The following is a 12,483-nucleotide window of genomic DNA, read 5'->3' as shown; positions in this document are numbered from 1 at the left end:
CTGGCGCACGAGCTTCAGTTAAAAGAGCTGGAGCTACGCGCCCTCCAATTGAATGCGTCTAACAAAGACAATGGTGGCAGCATACCCAGGGAACCTCAAGAACCAAAATTCTACCTACCCAAAGAAGTCATAGCCAATTATACATTAGGGGATGACATCATGAAGTGGTTGGAGGCATATGAGGTAGCCTTAACGGCCCATGGGGTACCCGAGAGTAACTGGGGAGGTGGTCTCTACCGGTATATACCTCCCACTGTTAGGGACACCCTGTTATATTTGGCCAAGGCGGATCAGGTTAAGTACGCCCCCATGAAAGAGGCCTTGTTAAAGAAGTTTGGCCTGAACCCCGAGAAGTATAGGCAGAAGTTTCGTGGCAGCCATAAGCTGTCCACCCAGACATGGGTAGATTTTTTTGATTATGCGAGGAAGGCACTAGATGGTTGGGTGCGTGGCAGCGAGGTACAGGACTACCAAGGGTTGTACGATCTTTTTTTAAGGGAGCACCTCTTGGATAAGAGCTTTCCGGAGCTGCGCCAACATCTGGTGGACCGCAAGCTGAAGGATCCTCGAGAGCTTGCGGAGGAGGCAGATATTTGGGTGAGCACCCGGGTGTCTCACAAGGGCCCCGGGGGAGATGGCTCGAAAGGCGGACAGGGTTTCCCCCAGAAGAAAGAGGGGGGAGATAAAAAGGTGGAGTTCTCGAAAGGTCCCCAAAATAAGTTTGGGAAGGGAGTAGGAACCCCACCCCCGTCCAATTCCACAAGACCCACTTACCCTGACAGGAGTCAGCAGCCAAGGATTGTGCGGTGCTACGAGTGTGGGGAGATTGGACACTACAGAGGAGATCCCAAGTGTCGCAAGCGACCACCAGCCCCATCGGGCGTGAAGAGTCCCGGGGTGAGTAGTATAGCGCTTGGGGTGGAGCTGCCCTTAGATAGGGAAGGGGAGTGGACAGGCCTGACGCTGGTTTCACTCGGGGATAGAGAGATGGTCCCCGTAGTGTCCCTGCCCCCGAACACTGCTAAATATCAGCAGAGGGTGAGAATTAATGGGGAGGAGGTGGAAGCTCTGAGGGACACTGGGGCCAGCATGACCACTGTCGTGCGGCGGCTGGTGTCCCCAGACCAAGTAGTCCCCGAGGAGTTCCATCCGGCCGTATTGGCTGACGGCAGTTTGAGTCACTATCCAGTGGCTCGTGTTCCATTCGAGTGGGGAGGAGTCAAAGGCCTACTGCGAGTTGCTGTGAGCCCTGCCTTGCCTGTGGGGTGTTTGCTAGGGAACGACCTGGAGCACACCAAATGGAAGGACGTCGAGTTTCACGCTCACACTGAGATGCTGGGATTACCAGGGTGGACTTGCGTGAGCACGCGGTCCATGGCTGCCCGGCATGGAACTCACCCGGAGTTGGAGCCTGGAATCATGGCCCAACCCAAACCCAAACGTGGGAAGAAGAAGGTGGTAGAGGACATGCCCCGTGAGTCAGATGGGGAGGCCGCAGAGGTGCCCCCGGAGTCCGCGGAGGTAGATGTCGTTCCTGTGGAGGACTTGCCGACCCTTGCTGACTGGCAAGTGGAAGGAGGGCCTACCCGGGAGGAATTTTGTCGAGCACAAAGGATGTGCCCCACTCTTGAGGGTATGCGGCGACAGGCCGAAGCTCAAGTGGCTAGTCAGGAACTGGGAGGTTATCATGTGTATTGGGAGGATGGTCTCCTATACAGTGAGCCCAGGGTGCCGGTACATGGATCTTCGAGGGCCATAGTGGTCCCCCAGTGTTACCGGGCCTTCCTGCTGGAGTTAGCGCACGAGATCCCCTTAGCTGGACACCTGGGCCAGGACAAAACCTTTGCACGGTTAGTCCCCCATTTTTATTGGCCCAGGATGAGGATTGCCTCAGACGCCTTTTGCAAGACCTGCAAGTCTTGTCAGGCTAGTGGCAAGACTGGGACAAAGTTGAAAGTCCCGTTGGAACCGCTCCCCGTGGTCGGGACCCCTTTTGAGAGGGTCGGTGTCGATATTGTTGGGCCATTGGACCCCTTTCCGCAGCGGGACACCGGTTCATCTTGGTTTTGGTGGACCACGCCACAAGGTACCCAGAGGCTATTCCTCTGAGGACCATCACTGCACCGGTGGTGGCGCGGGCACTGTTGGGAATTTTTACCCGAGTGGGATTCCCGAAGGTCGTGGTGTCGGACAGAGGCACCAATTTCATGTCGGCCTACATGCAGGCCATGTGGAAGGAGTGTGGAGTGACCTACCGGTTCTCCACCCCTTACCACCCCCAGACTAACGGACTTGTAGAGCGCTTCAATAAGACATTGAAGGGGATGATCCGAAGCCTTCCAGAAGGCTTGAGGCGTAAGTGGGACGTCCTCCTCCCCTGCTTGTTATTCTCCTATCGGGAGGTACCGCAGAAGGGAGTCGGGTTCAGCCCGTTTGAATTGCTCTATGGCCATCCCGTTAGGGGTCCCCTCAGTTTAGTGAAAGAGGGGTGGGAGAAGGCTTCGCAGAAGCTTCCCCGTGACATTGTCAGCTACATGCTGGCGTTCCGCAGCCAGATGGCCAAGCTGTGGAAGGCAGCCACAGAGAACCTGGAGGCTAGCCAGACCGTGATGAAGGAGTGGTATGACCGCAACGCTCGGACGGTCGAGTTGGACGTTGGACAGAAGGTGTGGGTTATGGAACCTGGGGAGCTGTGTGCCCTCCAGGACCGGTGGACTGGCCCGTTCGACATTGTGGAGCGGCGAGGCCAGACCACATACGTTGTGGATGTAAAAAACCCCCGTCAGCCCCTCAGGGTGCTCCACGTCAACCGCCTGAAGCCGCACCATGAGCGATCGGAGCTTGCTCTCCTTATGGTGACGGATGGGAGCGAAGAGGAAGAGAGTGAAGCTCTTCCTGACCTTCTTGCGGTACAAGAGAAGGATGGTTCGGTGGAAGGTGTAGTCCTCTCCCCATCCTTGACCCCAGAGCAGCAGAGGGACTGTCGCCATGTCCTGGGACAGTTTGCCTCGTTGTTCTCCCTCACGCCTGGAATCACTCATTGGTGTACCCATGATGTGGACACAGGGGATAGCCCCCCGGTAAAGAACAAGTCTTACCGGCTTTCTGACCGAGTGAAGGATAGCATCCAGCGTGAGGTGGCAAAGATGCTGGAGCTGGGGGTGATAGAACCTTCCAGCAGCCCGTGGGCTAGTCCAGTGGTGTTGGTGCCGAAAGCGGCCCCACCGGGTACGACGCCAAAACTTCGGTTCTGTGTGGACTACCGGGGGTTGAACTCTGTCACGAAGACAGATGCTCACCCTATCCCACGTGCAGATGAGCTGGTGGACCGGCTGGGAGCAGCCCGGTACCTCAGCACCATTGACCTGACATCCGGATATTGGCAGATTGCCATGGCCGACGGAGCACGGGAGACGACAGCGTTCTCCACCCCAGAGGGCCACTACCAATTTCGAGTGATGCCCTTTGGGCTCAAAAATGCTCCGGCCACATTCCAGCGGTTAGTGAATCAGGTACTATCTGGCCTGGAGTCCTTCTCAGCAGCCTACTTGGATGACATAGCTGTCTTCAGTAGCAGCTGGGAGGACCATCTGCAACACCTCCAGGAGGTATTGCAGGCGCTGCAACGCGCTGGCTTAACCATTAAAGCCAGCAAGTGCCAGATTGGACAGGGATCTGTCGTGTACCTGGGACACCTGGTGGGCGGAGGTAAGGTGCAACCCCTCCAGGCCAAAATTGAAACCATCTGGGCTTGGGAGCCCCCCAAGACCCAAACAGAGGTCCGAGCTTTCCTCGGCTTCACTGGGTATTACCGCCGGTTCGTCAAGGGATATGGTACCATCGTGACCCCCTTGACGGAGTTGACCTCAAAGAAACAACCTCGCAAGGTCATATGGACAGCTGCATGCCAAGAAGCCTTTGATACGCTGAAAAATGCGATGTGTACAGCTCCAGTACTAGCAACACCCGATTTCAGCAAGGAATTTATTGTACAGACCGACGCCTCAGAGCACGGCATAGGTGCGGTGCTCTCGCAACTCAACACCGAGGGCCAGGACCAACCTGTGGCCTTCATATCTCGAAGACTCCTCCCTCGGGAACGGCGATGGAGCACCATTGAGAGAGAAGCCTTCGCGGTGGTATGGGCTCTGAAGAAGTTGAGGCCATACCTCTTTGGCACTCACTTCCTTATCCAGACCGACCACCGCCCCCTTCACTGGCTCATGCAGATGAGAGGCGAAAACCCCAAGTTGTTGAGGTGGTCCATTTCCCTACAGGGGATGGACTTTCGGGTGGAACATCGGCCCGGATTTGACCACGCCAATGCTGACGGTCTCTCCAGGTTTTTCCGCCTTAGTGAAGAGAACTCCCTAGAGGTTGGGTAGCTCTCCCCTCTTTCGGCTGGGGGGGACGCATGTTGGACCTGTCAGCCCTAGGGTGGTCTCCCCTTCTATTTTTGTATCGTGCCTCATTTTTTCCACCCTCATTTTTATGTTGGACTAGGTCTCCGGGCGCCTTTTCATTGCCAGGCAGTGTTAAGGTGCAGGTGCTCCCCTCTCCCAAGATGGCTGCCACAGACCCCTGCTACTGCAGGGTGGTCGTTTTTCATAGTAGCACCCTAGCTGCCAGGAGCTGGCTGGGACCCACAACAATGTTGCGATACCAGCCCGCCTTTTTGTCCCATAGTTAGAGTGGGGAAGCTCCTGGAAGAAGCTGGAACCTTCTAGAAGGGAGGTGGGGTTTTACTTTTGCCGCCTTGGCTAGAGGTCACCTGACCTAGGGCTACTTAAGAGTGGGAGAGAAACTTGTGTGGTGAGTTGGCCATTGGGGTGAAGCAGAGCTGGAAGAATCCACCAGGAGTGTAGGCGGTAGGGCCTAGCCAGGGACTTATGCCTCTGAGAGTGACAGGATTTAGGTACTGCCTCTTAAGTGAGTGAGGTGCCCTGTGAATCCCACTGATCTTGCCCAGTAGTAGGAGGACCCAGAGACTCTCTGCCAACCTGACTAGGAAGGATCTAGTCGCCCTCTCCATCCCTACCCCTGTAACAGAACCCCTTAAGGGCGCCAGATACATCTGCGCCAAAAGACTTCATCTGTCAACTGAGAACTGAAACCTAACTTTAAGAACTGAGACTGCATGACAAGAGCGAGCTGTAAGCCTTGAATGCCAGAGCTGAGACTGCGTGTCCAAGCTACCCTAGTGAACAAAATACTAAGCCGATTGCCAAGTCACCGGGGATTGACCAGGTACTAGTGCTGTGACCCCTGCGCTTCCTGCCCTGGGACCACCGGCAGCGTGCTCCGCTGAGCACTTTACCCCCATCCTTAATTTGAGCCTTCCCCTGCGACGACGAAGCCAGCGCGCTCACCGCCGCGGCCTGGAGGCCTGGAGGAGTGCCCTGCTGTGTCGCGAGGCCCAGGCGAAGTCCGGGGCCCCGTCGCTGCCGTCGCAGCCGTGTGAGGAGGTGCGCAAGGTCGGGCCGAGTTCCCCCAACGTCGTGAGGACGGACGCCTGCTGACGCCGAGACGGAGGTAAGCCCGGAGGCCGAGATCCCCCCTGGTGCGCCCCCTGCTGGTCCGGAAACCTCACCGCACTTGGCCCGGGTTGTCCCCTCCGTGGGAATCCCCTCCCCTGCCTGCGCGACGGAGAGACCCCGCCGAGGGATCCTGTCCGTGTCCCCCCTTCTGTGCTACTGAGCGCGGTGCTCTGTGAACTGCACCGGAGCATAGGGACTCGCTCCTCAAGTCCAGTAATCCTCCCCGCTGGAAGCCGTTCAAAGTACTGACTGACATTACCCTCGTGTGGCGCTTCACGCCACCGACTCTGCTTCCTCAGCCGGAGAGACCGGGACGGCGAGTAACCCCATGTGTTATATGCACTGCTCGAAAGAAATTGCATGCCAGGGAATGCGAGTAGCGCATTGTGTTATATGCTCTGCTCGAAAGTAATTACATGCCAAGGAATGCGAGTCGCGCATTGTGTTATATGCTCTGCTCGAAAGTAATTACATGCCAAGGAATGCGAGTAGCGCATTGTGTTATATGCTCTGCTCGAAAGTAATTACATGCCAAGGAATGCGAGTAGCGCACTGTGTTATATGTTCTGCTCGAAAGTAATTACATGCCAAGGAATGCGAGTAGCGCATTGTGTTATATGCTCTGCTCGAAAGTAGTTAAATGCCCAGGAATGCGAGTAGCGCATTGTGTTATATGCTCTGCTCAAAGGTAATGATATGCGACTGATTACGAGTAACGTGTTGTGTTAAATGTTCTACGCAAACGTATCCACATGCAACTGATTGCGCGTAGCGCTGTGTTTATATGCCTTGCTTCACAGTACTAGGGGCCATTGATCACGAGGAGCGCTCAGTTCTACAGGCGCCATGTTGATGAACCCAATGTTTCCCCTTGCAAGTATTACGCTGTGTTAGACGGCCTGTTCAGGGAAAAGACTTTACATAAGCGCGCACCGCGCTAGAATCTCCTGCATTTAACCAGCAGGCGTGGGTACATGAACGAGGTTAGGCACTGCATAGATATCACCCAGAGTGTCGAATGTAATGTTACGATGGTATTATGATTCATGTATTACCTTGTTATTTCCTGAACTGCAACTGACCAGCTATACTTGGATAAACTTGAAGTATTTGCATAATTTAAACAGTGTGGCGTCCCTTATTGTGTGTGACTCTAGTCCATGAGAAGCGTGTGGTGTATGGTTGCTTAACACATAGCCCTCTGGTTGCCCGACCGGCTCGCGCCACGCTACCGCCTATAGGGCCTGGTGACCCCAGGTTCCTACAATCGGAAATTAACTGCCGGCAATTCCATCTTGCATGCCGGCAGTAACCATCCTCCTAAACTCATCAATAGTATACCTTACGGAGAGTTCCTCCGTCTAAAGCGTAATTGTTCCAGCGAGGCTGACTTTAAAACTGCTGCCGCAAGTTGCATCACGAGATTTCAAGTTAGGGAATACAATCAGGAAGTACTGCTATCTGCACTTCATAAAGTGGAAAGAATCCCCAGAAAAGAACTTCTAATTACTAAAAAAGATGCTAGCACAGTTGACTACAAGATGAAAGGTAACGAGGTCAGCAAATTCCGTATGATTACAACTTTTTCGGATGAGGAGAATGCTGCAAAAATACTGGCATATTCTCCAAACTGATTCTGTGATAGGCAAGGATATCCCTGCGGTACCATTGATCACTTTTCGCAAACCGAAATCACTCCAAGATAAGTTGGTCCGGAGTCACCTGTCATCTAATACACTGACAAGTGGCACACTCAAAGATATGAAAGGTTTTTTTCCATGTGGAAAATGTAGGGCCTGTGTAAACAGCAAAAGAAACTTGAGTTATAACATTGAGGGAGTGAAGAGGCCCAAAAAGATAGAGAAATTCATCACATGCTCTACCACTCACGTGGTTTATTGCTTGCTATGCCCGTGTGGGCTGAGATATATTGGAAGTACTATCAATAATGTCAAAATGCGCATCCTCGAACACCAGCGCGCCATAATGAATAAAGATAGCAACTACCCTGTTGCTCGACATTTTGCCCTTAAACATCAGAACAATAGGGAATTGCTACAATATTTTGGATTAGACCATGTACCTATAAATCCTAGGGGCGGAGACAGAGTGCAAAGATTACGACGACTAGAGTCTCGTTATATCATAGATTTGCACACTAAAGCACCGCATGGTCTAAATAGTGGAGAAGAATTGGCAGTGCATCTTGGAAGATAAACCAGGATCCATCCAATTCGTTTTCCTGCATCACTGAGCTGATTGTCATTCTATCATTCACTGCCATATGTCTGTCATTTTATCACTCACTGCCACTTGTCTGTCATCTTTAAAAAAAAAATTTTTTAAAGAGAAAAACATTTTCTTTTGTAACTTTTTTTGAGATCTCGGAGGCCCTTTGAAACATTTCGATTTTTGCGGGAATTTTTGACTCTTTATTCTGACAGCGATTTATTGCCCCATGAGATGTATTTATAAACAGCACATCACTGAAGTATTAATTGAATACATGTCATGTTGAGGACATGTTAACGCCGATACACGGTGGAATTTGAGAGATATCTTCTACCAATGTGCAGATAAACAGCAACCAAATTCCTCATATTAATGTTTACGAGAATATATCCAAGGAAAATGGTGTTAATAGCAGGCAAGATTCTGTATGCCGATACACGGCGGAATTGCACTGTTGTACTACGATCAGTAGGGCTGTTTACAGTTTAAGTAACACATGGTAATTGACATGTCCATAAACATAGAAGGTGATGTTGATATGCTGCCATATGGATATATTGGTCTCATATTTGCTGTTATAATAATATCTATAACATTGAGGGAAACGAGCTGTCCGAAATTTGGATAAACGCAATATTTTGTCAAAATGTTAGCAGCTAATATGCTGTTTACATCGTTATAAAATGGCCGCCGTAGAAACAGTATCTTACTGAGGCATTTATGCCCGTTATTTGTTTCTGTTTTGTTCTGTTTTGGTATGGCGGAAATTATGTCAATGAATTTGTCTTTTAAAAATGTCCGCGCGCAGCGCATGTAATTAGACACTAAAGAAGGAATTTCCAAAACTCGTCTGTTTGCTGTTTGGTCTATCTGCTGATTAAAGACTAACTGATACAGAACCTCCCCGTGAGTGCTGAACTTTGTTACAAGGACTTTGTTGGAAGCGTTTGTATTGACAACGCGGGACACCGCCGCGTGATAGCACCCGCCTGCGAGTGCCTTGGCTCTTCTGGTGTAACTGGTAGCTGTATATATATATATGCAGAGGGAGTTAAATGAAATAAAATCTTCCTGCCTGAGCCGTGAGGGTCCGTTTCTCCTTTTTTCGCGAGTGGAAGCAGAAACTTCGTGAGAGTGTGGAGACTGTACTATTTATATATATATATATATCAAACACAAGTAAATGATAACGCGGCACTCCTCTCAACGATGGTCCTTTTTCCATTTCTTGGCTTTATACATTTGCTGTAAGGTGCCATTATTATTGCATTGTGGGTATTGTAGTTCAAAGAGTGTAGAATGTAAGGAATTAACATCATTCCTTTTAAAATAACAATACATTTGACAAAAAAGACATTTTTGATTAAATACCTTTGTGAATATATACATCATTGATTTACTGAATGCAATGCACCTAAAGCAATTTAACACAAAGTTACATGCTTATGTGTCAGAAAGTATAAACTATAATTTAGTAATAAGCAAAAATATCATGGCTGAGTGCCTATGACAGTGCAGTTGTGTCTGCACTTATGTATGTCTGCATGGATTCAAAGCAAACTCTTGTATAATTGTATGGAATTCCATGAGAATAATAGGTTACAAATATGTTGAAATGCGGGAAAGTTTGCACAAGTTATTATCTGATACAGTTATTGCCAAATGTTTCAGTTCTTTGGACAATATGCTGCTTTGTTGCATGTCAGGAGTGTTGAGAATATCTATAGGTGCACATAAAGTTCCTCATCCCCATTGAGGCCCAGCGGATGTTTAGTTTTGAACCTCATTATTAGGCGCGACTCAAGTCTGCGTAGTTTCTGGATACGGTTTCCGCCTCGTTCACTTGGAGGCACTGTCATCAGTCCTGAGTATTTTATATCCAGCCACGATTTCCCAACATGCAGTGACATATGTCTGGCGATTGCATATGTCATGTCCAGATTTTGAATGGCACGCACATGTTCTAATATGCGTTTTTTGAGAGGGCACGTTGTGCTGCTAATATATTGTTTTCCACAAAAGCATTGGAGTAAGTAAACCACAAAGGTTGATTCACATGTGATGGTCTCTCTTATCTGGAAACTTTTACCAGCCGGATCTTTGATGTTTTTAAGATTTTTGCCAATCTTGCAAGCTTTGCAGGACATACATTTTGTAAATCCCTTGGATCTTGATTGTAGCCAAGTTTCAGGTTTTGTGGCTACAAAGTGACTCCGTACCAAATGATCCGAGAGATTGGGTGCTCTTTTGTAAGATGGTCTCCTATGGTCATACCAATGTCAGGATCTTTTTGTAGTATGCTCCAGTATTTATTCAATATTTTTCTGATCTTGCAAGTTTCCTTAGTATAGGTAAGTATCAGACGTGTTTGATTGTCTTCAGTTGTTCCTTTTGTCACATTTGGTTTATCACTGTTCGTTAGTAACTCCATTCTGCTTTTATCCTTCATTTTCAATTCACCTCGTGCAATGTCAGCATGACTGTATCCTCGTTGCAAAAATCTGATTTTTGTTTCCTCACATTTCTTCACCATCTCTTGTTCTTCTGAACAGTTTCTCTTCATGCGTAGTAACTCTCCGTAAGGTATACTTTTCCTTAATGAGCGTGGATGGAAACTTTCGCCGTGCAGGAGACTGTTAGTAGCTGTCTTTTTCCTGTGTAGCGTTGTTTGTAAACGCCCATTGTTGATATAGACCTTAGTGTCTAGAAAGTCAATTTCTTTGGGGCTCAGATTGTATGTAAAGCTGAGTCCAACGTTGTTGTTTAGTTCCATGAAGAAGTTCTCAAATTCTTTTGCAGTTCCTTTCCACAACACAAATAGGTCGTCTATGAAGCGGAGCCAAAGGGCCACGTTCATCATGTGGTGGTTGTTCTCCTCTCTCCAAGCTATGCTCCTCTCCCACCATCCCATCATGAGATTCGCATAGCTAGGAGAGAAGGAAACTCCCATCGCAGTACCACAGCGCTGTACATATATTTTTTTGTCGAACAGAAAGATATTATTGTTCAGACAAATAGAGATCATTTCAAGTAGCATTTCAGAATGTGCTAGTTGACTGATGGGTCTCTGCTTTAGAAAATATTGGATCGCATGTAGGCCATGGTTGTGTTGGATTGAAGTGTATAGTGATACTGCATCAATTGTTATTAAGAGATAGTTGGAATTCCATTGAGTCTCCATTATGATACGTAAGAAGTCGCCCGTGTCCTTTATGTATGAACTTAGTGTTGGTACAATGGGTGCTAAAAAGTTGTCTACATATAGAGACATATTTTCATATAGACTCCCACAGCTGGAGATGATTGGACGCCCTGGTGGTTTGTTGAGTGTCTTGTGAACTTTTGGAAGAAAATATATTGTGGGTATTATTGGATCCTCCACCGTCATAAATGTTTTCTCTTCTTCTGTTAATAGACCCTTGCTGTGCCATTCATTTAGCTTGTCGTTCATTTCATGAATTAGGTCGTTGATGGGATTCTTTTCCAGACACTGGTAACTCCTTGTATCGAGCAGTTGGCGCATAGCTTCTTCTATGTATTGTTGTTTGTCTTGAATGACGATGTTCCCGCCCTTATCAGCCGGTTTGATTACGATCGAGTTGTTGTTTTTAAGTGTATATAGGGCTCTGCGTTCTTTCTGTGTTAGGTTTTCACGGTTCTTGTTGTTGGGAACATTCTTTATTGATTCCAGGTCTCCAAGGACAAGTTCATAGAAGATGTCAATTTTGTTGCCCGGGTGTAAAGCTGGGCAGAATCTGGACTTCTTTTTTAAATTTGTTGGTATGCGTTTGTCCGTTTTAATGTCCATTTCCATCAGGATTTGTTTGTCTGAGATTTGAGTTGTTTGTATCTCATTGGCTAGTTCATATGCGACACGCAATTGAGGTATTTCTTCAATTCGATACGGTTCAAGATCTTCCATATCTGATAGATGTGGTTGTGTATCCTTGTTTTTAAGTGATTGTCTAGCAAAGAATTTTTTTAACTTTAGTTTCCTTATATATTTATACAAGTCTATTTTGGTCTCAATTGGATCCTGGTGAATTTCCGGACAGAATGACAAGCCTTTTTTCAGGACATCATGTTCCAATTTGGTAAGGATGTGTCTCGAGAGATTGATGACCAAGTCTGGTGTCTTTAGGTTTTTGTGAGATGTTGTTTTTATTTTCTCGTTGTTGTGCGATTTCTCAGATTGTATCTGCCGCCTCTTCTGCTTGCCTCTTCTTGTCTTTCTTGTTGTTGGTCTGAGAAGAAGGATCCCCTTCCTCTTCCTCTCATTCTGCCTGCGCCACGGCCTCTTGGCTTGTTTTTGGGTGCCTGCTGCTCCTGATAGAGCAGCTTCATTTCTTCTAAAAAAGTGAATTTGCGGGAGGCTGCAGGTCTCTGCTCCCCTTCGCTTAGGTCAGACTCAGTTTCACTTGATAATTGACCAGTAGGAGGGTCAGCGGTCGTCTTTTGCGTTTCCCATTGTTTTTTGTAGATTTCAAACTTTCTTGCAAAAGTGAATATAGTGCCAAACTCGTAATCATCTTCATCTCTTCTAAATTTACGTTGTTTTCGTTGTATCACCTCTTCCTCATGTTTATCTAGATTGCGTTCCATGTCCGCACGCAGTTTCTTTATAGTCTCGTTGTCTTCATTAGTCGATAATATCTGCGACTCAGCATCAGATATGAGTTGATGTAGTTCTTCAACATCTCGCTTCGCGTATTTG

This window comes from Triturus cristatus, chromosome 3_2, assembly GCF_964204655.1.
Source record: "Triturus cristatus chromosome 3_2, aTriCri1.1, whole genome shotgun sequence".
Lineage (NCBI taxonomy): Eukaryota > Metazoa > Chordata > Amphibia > Caudata > Salamandridae > Triturus > Triturus cristatus.
Note: the sequence above shows the minus strand (reverse complement) of the source record.